The 14,670-nt window shown below is 41.4% G+C and overlaps 1 protein-coding gene across 2 annotated transcripts in view; it reads left to right on the top strand.

Moving 5' to 3' along the window:
- The window catches only part of LOC126484217 (meckelin), a 221,669-nt gene that overhangs the window by 63,643 nt on the left and 143,356 nt on the right, over positions 1-14,670 (top strand). The window lies entirely within an intron of this gene.

The following is a 14,670-nucleotide window of genomic DNA, read 5'->3' on the forward strand; positions in this document are numbered from 1 at the left end:
TCAGTGGTGTTGAGAAACAACTGAAAGTGTTAAAACTTAAAAAAGCTCCAAGTACCGGTGGAATCCCTGTCAGATTCTGTACTGAATTTGTGGCTGAGTTAGCCCCTCTTCTAACTAAAATCTATCATAGATCCCTTGAACAAAAAAACTGTTCTCAGTTCTTGCAAAAGGCCACAGGCACATCTGGCTGCAAGAAGTGCAGTAGAAATAATTCACAAAACTATCATAAAATATCCTTGACAGCGATTTGTTGTAGAATCTTAGAACATATGCTGAGCTCACACATAATGAGCTATCTTGAAAAGAATGACCACCTACATGCCGACCAGCATGGATTCTATAAACATTGATCACGTGAAACACAACTCACACTTTTCTATCCTGACATATGGGAAACTTTGGATCAAAGCAATCAGATAGATGCAGTATTTCTTGATTTCTGAAAAGCGTTTGACACGGTACCAGGCCTACGCTTATTGTCAAAAGTTTGATCATGTGGGGTATCAAGAGAAATTTGTGACTGGATTGAGGACTTCTTGGTAGGGAGGATGCAGCATGTTATCTTGGATGGAGAGTCATTGTCAGATGTAGAAATAAGTTTGGGTGTGCTCCAGGGAAGTATGTTGGGACCCTTGCTGTTCACATTGTATATTAGTGACCTTGTTGGACAGTATTAGTAGTAATTTCAGACTTTTTGCAGATGATAAAGTTATCTATAATGAAGTACTGTCTGAAAGAAACTGAATAAATATTCACAATGTAGGAAAAGAGAGATTGCTACTTACTATAAAGGAGACATGTTAAGTTGCAGACAGGCACAATTAAAAGACACCTACATAGAGCTTTTGGCCTCAGTCTTCATCAGTAAACACACACACACACACACACACACACACACACACACACACACACACACACACACACACCATGCACATATGTCTGCCAACTCCAGCATTGTAGGCAGGAATGCAACTATTACATGGGATGCAAGCAGCAATTCTGTAGGGGACAGGGATGGGGAAGGGATAGTAGTGTACGAGTGGAGAGAGAGAGAGAGAGAGAGAGAGAGAGAGAGAGAGACAGAGAGAAACAGTGTCTGGTGGAGTGTGTAGGGACTAGAATGCCAACAGGTGCAGCGACAGGAGGTTGTGGGACAGGTAGGTGGGGAAAAGAAAAGAGCAAAAAAGGAGAGGGCCAGGAAAGACGGCAGATGCGTTGGCAGAGGTCTGCAAATAAACAGGGTGGGAGGTGATAATGGGGAGGAGTTGTAGGACACAGTGGGTGGAAACTGTTGGCTGGAGGATGTAGGGACAGTATGTTACCATAGGTTGAGATTGGGATCATTACGGGAGTGGAGAATATGTTGTAAGGATAACTCCCACCTCCGCAGTTCAGAAAAGCTGGTGGTGGAAGGAAGGATCCAGATGGCTCGGGTAATGAAGCAGCCATTGAAACCAACTGTGTTATGTTCAGCTGTATATTGTGCCACAGGGTTGTCTACTTTGCTCTTGGTCCCAGTTTGGCAGTGGCCATTTATCCTGGCAGACACCTCATTGGTAGTCATACCAATATAAAAAGCAATTATTGCAGCAGAGCTGGTAAATGACATGACTGCTTTCACAGGTGGTCCAGCCCCTGATGGGGTAAGAGAAACCTATCACAGGACAAGAATAGGAAGTGCTGGCTGGGTGGATAGGGCAGGTTTTGCACCTGTATTGATTGGGAGTGGTATGGGGATGGACTTGGATGTTGTGGAGATTGGATGGGTGACAGAACACCACTTGAGGGGGGATGGAAAGTATCTCTGGTAGAATGTCTCTCATTTCAGAGCACAGTGACAGGTAATCAAAGCCCTGGAAAAGGAGGTGGTTCCGTTGTCCCAGTCTGGGGTGGTACTGGGTGATGAAGGGGACACTCCTTTGTGGCTGGTTCTTGGGGATAATGGAAAGTTTGGGGGTGTGAGGGGAAATGGAATGGGAGATCTATATGTAGACTCGGTCTGAGGGATAATGCCTGTCTGTGAAGGCCTTGATGAAACCCTCAGCATATTTAGCAAGGGAGATTTGTCACTGTAGATATCCTGTCCCCAGGTGGCCAGGCTGTGTGGAAGGGACTTTTTGGAGTGAAAGGAATGGCAGCTGTCAAGATGCAGGTATTATTGGTGGTTGGTGGTTTTAATGTGGACAGAGGTGTGGATGGAGCCATCAGAGAGGAGGAGGTCAACATGCAGGAAGGCGGCATGCTGGGTTGAGGAGGACCACGTGAAGCAGAGGTTGTGAACAAATAAAGATAGGATGTCTTGTCCGTCAGTCCAGATCGTGAAGATATCATCAATGAACCTGAACCAGATTAAGGGTTTGGTATTTTAGGGGGCTAGGAAGGCCCATAAAAAGGTTGGCATAGGAGGGTGCCATGTGGGTGCCCATGGCTGTGGCGCAGACTTGTTTATATACCATCCATTCAAATGGGTAATAATTGTGGGCGAGGATAAAGTTAGTAAGGTGCACAAGGAATGAGGTAATGGGTTTGGAGTCTGAAGGACATTGGGAAAGGTATTGTTCAACAGCAGCAGTAAGACCATGGGCATCAGAAATGTTGATGTGTAGGGAGGTGATGTCAACAGTGACAAGTAGGGGTCTAGGAGGCAATGGTGGAGAGTCAATGAAGGAAGTGGTTGGTGTCATTGATGTGGGAGGCTAGATTTTGGGCAATTGGTTGGAGGTGTTGGTCAGTGAGGGCCAAAATTCTTTCACTGGGGGTACCCAACTCACCCACCCAGCATTTCCTATTCCAGTCCTGTTACAGGTCTATCCAACCCCATCAGAGGCTAGGCCATTTGTGAAAGCAGTCACATCATGTACCAGCTCTGCTGCAATCATTGCACAGCTTTTTATATTGGTATGATACCTACCAGCTATCCACCAGGATGAAAGACCACCACCAAACTGTGGCCAAGAGTAAAGTAGATGACCCTGAAGCACAGCATACAGCTGAACATAACACAGTTGATTTCAATGGCCGGTTCACTATCCGAGCCATCTGGATCCTTTCCTCCAACCTCAGCTTTTCTGAATGGTGCTGATGGCAGTTTTCCTTACAACATACTCTCCACTCCCATAATGATCCTGGCCTCAACTTATGGTACCATACTGTCCCCACACCCTCCACCAAATAGTTTCCACCCCTCTGTCGTACATCTCCTCCCCATTCTCATCACACAGCCTGTTTATTTGCAGTCCTCTGCCAGTGCATCCACCCGTCTTTCCCACCCCTCGCTCTTTTTGCTTCTTTTTCCCCATCTTCCTGTCTGACAACCTCCTGACGTTACCCTGTTGACATTCTAGATCCTGCACACTTCATCAGGTAGGGTTCGTCTCCCTACTTACCCTTACACTCCTATCCCTTCCCCCTCCCCTCCCCTTCTCCTTCTCCTTCCCCTTCCCCTCCCCCTCCACTCCCCTCCCCCTCCCCTCGCCTCCCCCTCCCCCCTATCACCTCCCCTCCCCTTCCCCTCCCCTCCCCTCCCCCACCCCTCCCCCTCCTCCTTCCCCTTCCCCTTCCCCTTCCCCTTCCCCTTCCTCTTCTTCTTCCTCGCCTCCTCCAGATTGCTGCTTGCGTTACGTTGCATTCTGGCCCGAGATGCTGGAATTGGCAATTGGGTGCATGATGTGCGCTTGCATGTATATGTGAATGGTGTGTGTGTGCGCCCCTCTCTCTACTGATGAAGGCTGTGGCTCAAATCTATGTAAATGTCTTTTAATTGTGCCTCTCTGCAACTTAACATGTCTTCTTTACAGTAAGTAGCAATCTGTCTTTTTCCTACATTGTTAATATTTCTACCTGGAGTTTCCATTGTCTGAAGAAATATTCAGTCAGATCTTGTTTCAAAGTCATGCAAAAATTGGCAACTTTCTTTAAATGTTCAGAAATGTAAAATTGTACACTTCAGAAAATGAAAAAAATATACCTGCTGACTATAATACCAGTGAGTCACCATTGGGATTGGGCAAATCATACAAATACCTTGGTATAACACTTTGTAGGGATATGAAATGGAATGATCCCGTAGGCTCTATTGTGTGTAAAGCAGGTGGTAGACTTCGGTTTATTAGTAGAATACTGGGGAAGTGCAATCAGTGTACAAAGGAGATAGCTTACAAATTACTTGTGCAACTCATTGCTCAAGTGCATGGGACCTGTACCAGATAGGATTAACGGAGAATATTGAACGTACACAGAGAAGGGCAGAACGAATGGTCACCGGTTTGTTTGACCCATGGGAGAGTGTTACAGAGATGCTGAAGTCACTGAACTCGAAGTCTCGTGAAAATAGATGTAAACTATCCCAAGGAAGTGTACTAACAAAGTTTCAAGAACAAGCATTAAATGTTGATTCTGGGAATGTGCTACAGCCCCATACATATCACTCATATAGGGATTGCAAGGACCAGATTAAAATCATTACAGCACACAGAGAAGCATTCAAGCGATCCTGTGCTCCATGCATGAATGGAATGGGAAGAAACTGTAATAACTTGTACAATGGGACATACCCTGTATCATGCACTTCACAGTGATTTGCAGAGTATAGACATAGATATAGATGTATATGTAGAATTATTTGACTCTTGATTGCACCTATTAATAATGATGAAAAATACAGTGAGTGCAGAGCAGTGCCACATGAGTCTGCAGCATCATGCCAGTAAGTTTGCACCATTCACTCAATCCGTCAATCAGTTCATAGTAAAGGTTGGAAAATGTTTGCTGAAGGATAGCAATGAAAGCATTCAAAGTAGTGCAGCCTCGAACAATTTTTTCATCCACCCAATACTGGTAGTATCTTCAATAAGGATGAACAATCAACAGATGCAAGGTAATATTGCTGCAGCTGTATCTGCAGTTTGGAATTTATGTGCACAATTAAATTTGTAAATGTCCTTGAACAATACTCCAGACTGCTACCTGTGAAGTAAAAGGCAGTAGTTCATATAAAAACTTATAGAACAGAATCAAAAATAAATGATAACATTGTGTCTGTAAATAACACTATTTGCAGAAGCAATAGAGTGTCTGAGTGAAAGGAAACCTGAATTAATCCTCAATTGCAATTTATCTACATACGTATCCATTCTGTATAAATCACTGTGGAGTGCATGGCAGAGGTTATTTCTCAATGTACCACATATTAGGGTTTCTTCTTGTGGAGTGCAGGAAGAATTATGCTCAAATGTCTCTCTGCATACTGTAAATAGTGAACTCTTTTTCTTGCAGCCTCTACAGGAGTGATGATATGTAGTTTCTGTTGCTGTATTATATTCCTAGATTCCTCACTTAATAATGGTTCTTGAAATTTATAAGAAGCCTTCCAGCTGCTTTAACTGCAATGTGATCTGGCATTGCAGTGATGTTTGTAGTGACAGCACACAGTGTTCAAAGTATTTATGTTTACTCTTTGGGTTTTGTGGTCGTTAGTTATTCCTTGGCCTTTAATAATTAATGTTGTATGTTATTTGGGTATGTTGCTTTATCAGTACTACTGGTGTAGTATAACGCAAATATGCAACATTGCTGGTGACCCTGACGTGATGAGAAGCAACTGCGCTGCGTCATTTTGACCACCTGACATGTGTGAAACAGCTGTGCCAGCCACATCATGTCGCATGTCTCTTACAGGTCCCATTATATTATTCCCCTGATGGACGCAGTACCTAAGATCGAGCCACCTGTAGGCACAATAATCAGTAGAGTCTGAATTAAACCCCCACTATTCTGGTACAAAACCCTATTTTATAGTTCCGACAGTCAGGAAATCGGTTTATGTTGGCACAGGCGACAGTGGGACTAAGTATAGCGACATCATTGTAGTACTGAATGAGAACATGGCTACAGAGGTGCAAGACATTCTGGCTGCACTGGCGAATGCTGATCAGTATGTAATGATCGAGAATGATCTAATCAACCATCTGTCACAATCTGACTCGAAAAGGCTTGAGAAATAGCTGCGTACAGAGGAGTCGGGAGACCGCATGCCCTCGCAGTTGCTTTGTGACCTGCAGGCTCTCATGGACAGTGCCGTAAACAATGATATACTGTTTAACTCTGGCTGTCGTGCCTATCACCTGATGCACAGAAAATATTAATGTTGCGTGCTGATGATTTAGATGCACTCACTCAGATTGTGAACAGCTATTCAGGTATGTATACTACCACAAGCATCACAGCTGTAGGCTCACAGATGGACAGCACACATCTATACAAGCACAAATTGTCGATCTTGTGGCACAAGTCACTGCTTCGCAAATGTCACACTCTCGTCTACACAGTGCCATCGCTCGGCGAGGGGATAAAGTCGATCAACATCAGCATCCAAAATCTGATGGTACCATAAGAAGTTTTGTTTGGACACACAAAAATGCAACTGCCTATATGAGATGGGAAATGCAGTGGGGAATCAGTGATGATGGTGTTCCCAACAGCAGCTGTCACTTATTTGTCGAAGAGCGATACACAAAGCAGCAGTTTTTCATAGACGGGAGCAGAGGTACTGGTGTATCCAGCTACTTGTCTGCCACACTGCAACCGTGATAACTGCTACCTTTTTGTCACCAGTGGATCTTCAGTTCAAACTTACGGTTTGGTGACATTGTACCTCGATCTGTGTCTGTGGTGTAAGTCTGAGTGACAGTTCATAGTGGCAGATGTGGACCATCCCATTCTCAGGGCCAATTTCTTGTTGTTTTATAGACTTTTACCAGACCTCCGGCATCACTGTCTCCTTGACACTACTACCAGTTAAACCGGCCATGGATGATTACATTGTGTCACTGGTACTACTGTACTTTTGTATCACAGGCAAATTGCCATATGTAGAACTTCTCAAGGAGTTCCCAGAACTTAACTGACATATGCCTATGCTAACCAAGGAGGTTAAAATAAAGGGAGAGTACAGGAATTGGCTGAGACCAGGGGCCACGGCAGTTCGCCATCTTAAGTTGATCAAAATGAGCTTTTCTCCATAAAAACCCTGTATGATACTTGCTGTACTTGGATACAAAATACTTTTATCGAGAAAGCCACATAATCAGAAAGTTGGCATCTTAATTCTTTGATGCAAAATTTCATTCTTTACGCATGGTCTCCGTCATGGCAGTAGTAGCTTAAGCTTGCTCTCTGTACTTAAAGCCACTGAACCGACAGTCACATCTGAGTATGTACTTAGATACAACATACTTTTGTCAAAAAACCCACATAATCAGAAAGTAGGAAACTCAATTTTTTGATGTGAAATTGCAGTCTTTAAGGATGGCATACATTATGGCAGCAGTAGCTCACTGTACATGATTTTTCCAATCATTTCACTACCAAAATAAATGACATTCAGAATGTCAGCACTGAAATAGTGCTTTTTAGTCAGAAGAACCTGACAAATTTTTATGAAAAATGTTAAACTTGCACTCTCTACTTACAGCCACTGACTTGACATGCATATCTGATTACCGGTATCTACCTGGATACAAAATACCTTTGTGGTGGAATACTCATAATCATAATGGTAACAATTTGTTGATGCAAAATTTAATTTGTTATGCTGAAAGAGCTGATCATTTTTAGTCCATTAGCTGTATCAGTTCACAGTATATGAACTTTCAAACCATATCACTACAAAAACAGAGTTTCACAATGACGGCAGTGAAATGGTGCTTTGTAGTTCAGAAACATATTGTATGAGAATTGTGTGACATAAGGTACAATTAAGCATTCCCATTAAAATGAAAAACACACATTTTCTTCACAGCTCTTTTTTCCATCTTCATAAAACTTTCAGATAATTCTAAATAATATCTAATTCATTTGTTAAATTTGCATATTCCAGAATACAAACTTGTCATGAGTTTGTCATACATAAGTGAACTACAAAGCACCAAACAAAATGTAGGTGTAGTCAGTATTCTGTTGCATCTGCAAATCCTAAATCTAAGGGCAGGATTAAAACAATAGTTGGTACAGGAGAACAACAAGGAATACTATAAGGTGAAAAAAGGGATATGATAAGACAGGGAAGAGGCTAAAAATGCTGTCTCACTTCCTTTGCAACTACTGCTTTCCTTTCATGCCCTTTAACTCTTATTACTGCTTTCTGGTTTTTATATAAGTTTAGTTGTAATCTACAGTTCATAACAAATAAATTACAGTCAGAATCCACATCTGCCCCTGGAAATGTTTTACAGTTTGAAATTCAATTCCAGAATCTCTTATCTTACCACTATCTAATCAGTCTGAAACCTCTCGGTGTCTCTGTGTCTCTTCCGTGTACACAACCTTTTTATCATTCTTAAACCTCATGTTAATGATTATTAAATTCTGTTCTGTGCAAAATTGTACCAGGTGAGCTCCTCTTTCATTCCTTTCACCCAGTCGATATTGCCCTATTATTTTTCCTTCTCATCCTTCAACCTATTCATTTCCAAACATAGCAAGTGAAGAAACATGGTATACTGGTGAACTGAAAAAATTAAGATGTATTTTACTGCCATTGCATGCTGATTTCGCAACAGCAACAGATCCCAGGGCAAAGGAAATGTTGGTCAGCAAATATTTACAGACTAAAAGATTTTATCGTAAAGATGTATAAGAAGCCAAAAAGAAGAGCAGTTAAAGCTTCGTTGTAGCTCACAGCCCGTGCAAGGCAGTGTGGGACCTGATCAGTGAACACAGACAGAAACCCACCTTTCCCATAAGCTTTTGTAGTCCACATAATTTTCACAATTATTTTAGTGGCATTGTGTAAAAACACTAAGGTGGAATTCCCGATCTGAATACAAACCCTGCAGCTGCTATAAGAAATGACACAGTTCATAAAGACAAAATTGAGGGAATTAAAAGAAATAATAAAAATAGTAAGATCTTACCAGCTTTGCGATGGGATATGTATAGGATGTCTACTATGTCTGCTGGCATATACTTGGACTTCCTGAAACTTGCAGAGACAATACCAGCACATGTGTTATAGAGTGTTGCGGTCATCCACCTTCTGAGAAAACTGAAGCACGTGATAAAACTGGACTACTGCAAACCCATCTTCCTACGTCTAGGAGTGATAATATGTCTTCAACTGTCTCATGTATGTGAAGAGAAATCAAGATGCATTCGACAAAAATAGTGATATCCACAATTTCAGTGAACGGAATGAGAAGAACATAGATGTGCCAAGCTGTTGACTCTTCATAACATGTGACAGTTTTCTGGCAGTAACTATTATGCTGTTCAGTCATCTAGATACTGAAATGCAGTCCATAGAACTTGTGCAGTTTTGAAAAATGATATCACATGATCTATGCCAAAACCAGTGTACATTTTGAATGTGCTCTTTGACAGTGAAACAGCAAATTGGACTGCCAAAACAGTGCATTACTATATGAAATCAAGTGAATGTCTCACTCTATTATGAAAAGGAAAGCTGCTACTCACCATATAGCAGAGATACTGAATTGCAGATAGGCACAATAAAAGACTGTCACAAATAAAACTTTCGGTCAGTAAGGCCTTCGTCAAAAATAGACGACAGACACACGCATACGCACTCAAGAAAACACAACTCACACACAGATGGATGCAGTCCCAGCAAGCACCAGCACTAGTGCATGATGCGAATGGCAACTGGGTGGGGGTGAGGAGGAGGCTGGAGCAGGGAGGGGAAGGGATAGTAAGGTAGGGGTGCGGTAGTGATGTGCTGCTTGGGAGCACGCAGGGATGAGGTAGAGAGATGGTAGAGCAGCTATGTGCAGTCAGGAGGTTGGACAGAGGGCAGAGGAGAGGTGGATTGGGTAAAAAGGGGGGGGGGGGGGTTAGCAGAAAAGAAGAGAAGGGAAAAGACTGCATACGATGGTGGAATGAGGGCTGTGTAGTGCTGGAAAGAGAACAGAGAAGGGGCTGGATGGGAAAAGACAATGACTAACGAAGGTTGAGGCCTGGTGGATTAGGAGAAAGTAGGATATATTGCAGGGAAAGTTCCCACCTGCGCAATTCAAAAAAGCTGGTGTTGGTGGGGAGGATCCATATGGCAAAGGCTGTGAAGCAGTCATTGAAATGAAGGATGTCATATTTGGCAGCATGCTCAGCAACAGGGTGGTCCTCTTGTTTCTTGGCCACAGTTTGTCAGTGGCCATTCATGCGGACAGATAGCTTGTTGGTTGAATAGACTGCTTTAGCCAAGTATAGGATTTGCAGTTTAATGTGAATTCTAACCATTTCCATTGTGGACAACAAAAAGGGGTATAAGTTAATCCAAATGTCAGTGGCAGTACAATGAGATACAACTGCAGTTCAATAAATTGAATAAAATGCAGCAATGGGGGAAAAATAGGGCCAAAAGCAGAATAAACAAGCTTTTTTCTTTAAATTGACTGGAAGTGCACTTGATAATAACTCCACCAATAGGAGAAGATTAAATGCATGAGATCACAAAGAGAAAGGATTGTCCTCATAAGTACAAACTACTTGGCAATAGAGTATGAAGAAATGTTCCACCAAGAGCAGAGAGCAAAGGCAAAAAAATGTGAGACAGGAAAGGGAATAAAGAAATTTAGAAGAAATAAATGAATCATCATTGCTGCACTGTAATGGTGAGTTTCTACTGAGATTCAGTTATGTAGCATCACATACAATCTGTTTAAGTGAATAAAATTTTTCAAAAGAGGGTGTTTTTGGTACAGTTTCATAGTATGTGGGCATTGGAGAAACTCTAAAATGAATTAGGCCAACCAGCCAGTAATGAAATTTCAGTTATTAAGGACAGTCCTATGTGTATTCATGACATTTAGTTGCTTTTCCTGACAACATTGGAAATTACCATGAAAATAACTCCAGACCTGTGTGTGCAGTGTAATGCACATCTTGCTACCTTGTGCGATGCACTAACGAGTGTGGGCTGGTACACTCCCAGCCCAAGTGTGGTTTGCAGTCAGTTCCCCACACTCACTAACTCTAATGATGGGCTACTCCCCAAATTCCACATTAGAAAGTATGATACACAAACGATTAAAATAAGATAGCACACAGAAAAAATTGTATACAGGACACATAGATGGTGTACATAAATTACACTTCTTGGTGTATTTCAGAACTGTAACAGTCTGAAAGAAATTATGTTGTATTGACAAATTTTATTATAAGCAACAAGTGGCTCTGAAAATCTACATGAGCAACTGACTGAAATTAATATTATACAGTGAGAAATATTGAATGGTGTTAAGACATGTGCATCACACAAGTTCCTACAGTATGTCAGTTGTATTTATGCAGTCTAGTGGCATTAAAAAATTTAAAATAAAAGTGTTAATCATGCATCATTTTCTTGTTGTCCTTCACTACACATGCCAAAACTGTAGCTAATTAAAATGATGAACATGACATAACAAGGAATGTGTGTCATTTTATGTATGAAATTCACAGTAAGGGGAGGGGGGACTGGAGAGGAAGAGACAGGAAAGTTGTAAGGAGGAGGTGGTAGAAGAAAGTAGCAGACAAACAGAAGGAGAATAAATCTACAAAGCTTTACTTTTACATAAATTAACTTATGTTCTAGGAATGTTGAATATAGTTCCCATGCTGCACTAACATACCTCAAGGACTCAATGAAATGAAAGTATTTCTAGAATAATGTAACAGTGTGATTTAAAAAGTGACATTTTAACTGAAGTACCTCTCTTTCCTGACAGTCGTGACCAAGCAGCAACTTAGAAATAATGCAAGCATTTACGACCCAATTAGTCTTGTATCACAAATTTTAATTCTAATAATGTGTGTTACTCATCTTGAAAAATAATTAGTTTGGTGTATTTACATCTAATTTTGTTCTTGTGGGCAAAATCATTTTGCATTTTTGTCCCATGGGCTATTCTCAATTGTAAGAATCTTTTAGCAATGGCTATTAGAAGTAAATCCAGATGATTGTCCAGAAGCAGTTGGTCTTTCACATGAGCACTCAAGTTCAGGAATAACGGCTTTTTTATGCACACATCCAAAACTTCTTTTACCATGAAATCAGTAGTATTGTTCGGACAACTATATTTGCCACCCTTATTGCTATAATGGAAAACTTATGCTGCACTTATACAGACTTCAGCTACATCGTCTGCAGCTATAATAAGAGCACCAAGGCTCTTTCTCTGTATCAGGGAGATGCACCACACATAGCAGTGACACGGGTTTCACACTTAACTTTAGGCTCCAAATATTTGAGTACAAAATCAGCTAGGTATACAGCAACACAAACAGAAAGATCAGACTGACTGTCACTGCTCAGGATGTTGTTGTTAAATTGATACACTCCACAGATGTGAAGGTGCTTGCGACAGTAAGGATTAGCAAATGTTCAAGTCTAGTACAGTTCTCTTTCTGAGATTCTGTCAGCTCATGTTTTACCAGGATTTTTTTATAAGCTGACATGAAGTGCCTGGCAGTTGGATTATTATTCCAACCTCCACAGAACCTTATTATGCCAAACATAATTTCCAAATGGCCATGCAAACATTTGTGCATCAGCAAAAATTTAAACACAGGTGTACAACCCTCACTTTGTATTCATGTATCATACAGATGACATAAACTTGTGATACAAACGAAAAATCCAACAAACCCAGTTCTTCTGTTTTAATGACTAGTTCATCAGTGGCTTTCAGTTTTAGAGTAAGCAAGTACTGACTCACTTCAGTGAAGAAGTTGTCCACTGCTTCATAGTCTCCACCATTTATAGATTTCTTCCAACTGTTTTGGATCGTGCTCCTTGAATTCATTATGTTGAAAAGGCGACTGGTTATTCTTATGAATCTGAATGTGGCACTACAGCCAAGAAAACCCGGTGTACCTAAGTAAGATGCTTCCTCTAGAGCATCAGCAACTGAATCACTTAACAGCTGAGCCTTTTATATATTTTAAATATGTACGAGGGTCACTCCAAAAGAAATGCACACTATTTTTGTAAAAATACAGTTTTCATTCTGCATGTGTGAAAGTTTTATGGTGGTAGATACATCCTTCCCACTTGTTCTCAAACTTAGTTCAACCTGTCCATGTGAGTGGCGCCATCACAGCATGTCTTCAAGATAGTTGCCACACTTGACGTTCGTCAGAAGCAATGTGCTGTCATAAAATTCCTGTGCTGTGAAAATGGGACAGTGGGAAACATTCACAAGAGGTTGAAAAAGGTGTATGGAGTGCTGCTGTCGATCCCAGTACAGTTAGTTGGTGGGCAAGCAGATTACATGATGAAAGCGGGCACGGCAATATTGAGGATTGTCCTCGCAGCGGCAGGCCTCATACTGCATACACTCCAGACATGCCAAGTGGAACCACCATAAATTCTGATGCATATGTGATGACACTGGAGAAACTTCAAGCTCGACTGAGTCGTGTTCGTCCACATCGGCAATAGCAGGATGTTTTGGTGTTGCACGACAATGCACGGCCACATGTCAGTCAAAAAACCATGGGAGCGATCACAAAACTTGGATGGACAACACTGAAACACTCGCCTTACAGTCCTGACCTGCCTCCACGTGACTATCATCTCTTTGGGAAACTGAAAGACTCTCTTCATGGAACAAGGTTTGAAGATGATGACTCCCTTGTGCACACTGCCAAACAGTGGCTCCAACAGGTTGGTCCAGAATTTTACCATGCGCGTATACAGGCACTGGTTCCAAGATGGCGTAAGGCAGTTGAGAGGGATGGAAATTATGTGGAGAAATGAAAATATTGTTCCTAAAGGATGTATCTACACACTGTAAAACTTTCAAACATGTAGAATAAAAGATGGATTTAAAAAATAAAATGGTGTGCGTTTCTTTTGGAGTGACCCTCATACATCTAATCATTTACAGTAAGAAAATAGATTCTAATTTTTTCCAAAAACAGTTGCTAATTTCACCAAAAATAAATGCAAATTCCACCAGAAATAGATGCTACATTTTCAAGTCCCTATATACATGGCTCTTAATGGCACACCCAACACACATCACTCCAATTTCTTAACTCAAGAAGGCACACAGGATATTCCATCTACATCTACATCAACATGATTACTCTGCAATTCACATTTAAGTGCTTGGCAGAGGGTTCATCGAACCACAATCATACTATCTACCTCCCATTCCACTCCCGAACAGCATGCGGGAAAAACGAACACCTAAACCTTTCTGTTCGAGCTCTGATTTCTCTTATTTTATTTTGATGATTATTCCTACCTATGTAGGTTGGGCTCAACAAAATATTTTCGCATTCAGAAGAGAAAGTTGGTGACTGAAATTTCGTAAATAGATCTCGCCGCGACGAAAAACGTCTTTGCTTTAATGACTTCCATCCCAACTCGCGTATCATATCTGCCACACTCTCTCCCCTATTACATGATAATACAAAACGAGCTGCCCTTTTGTGCACCCTTTCGATGTCCTCCGTCAATCCCACCTGGTAAGGATCCCACACCGCGCAGCAATATTCTAACAGAGGACGAACGAGTGTAGTGTAAGCTGTCTCTTTAGTGGACTTATTGCATCTTCTAAGTGTCCTGCCAATGAAATGCAACCTTTGGCTCGCCTTCCCCACAATATTATCTATGTGGTCTTTCCAACTGAAGTTGTTCGTAATTTTTACACCCAAGTACTTAGTTGA

Source organism: Schistocerca serialis, chromosome 6 (genome assembly GCF_023864345.2).
Source record: "Schistocerca serialis cubense isolate TAMUIC-IGC-003099 chromosome 6, iqSchSeri2.2, whole genome shotgun sequence".
In the NCBI taxonomy this organism is placed as follows: Eukaryota; Metazoa; Arthropoda; class Insecta; order Orthoptera; family Acrididae; genus Schistocerca; species Schistocerca serialis.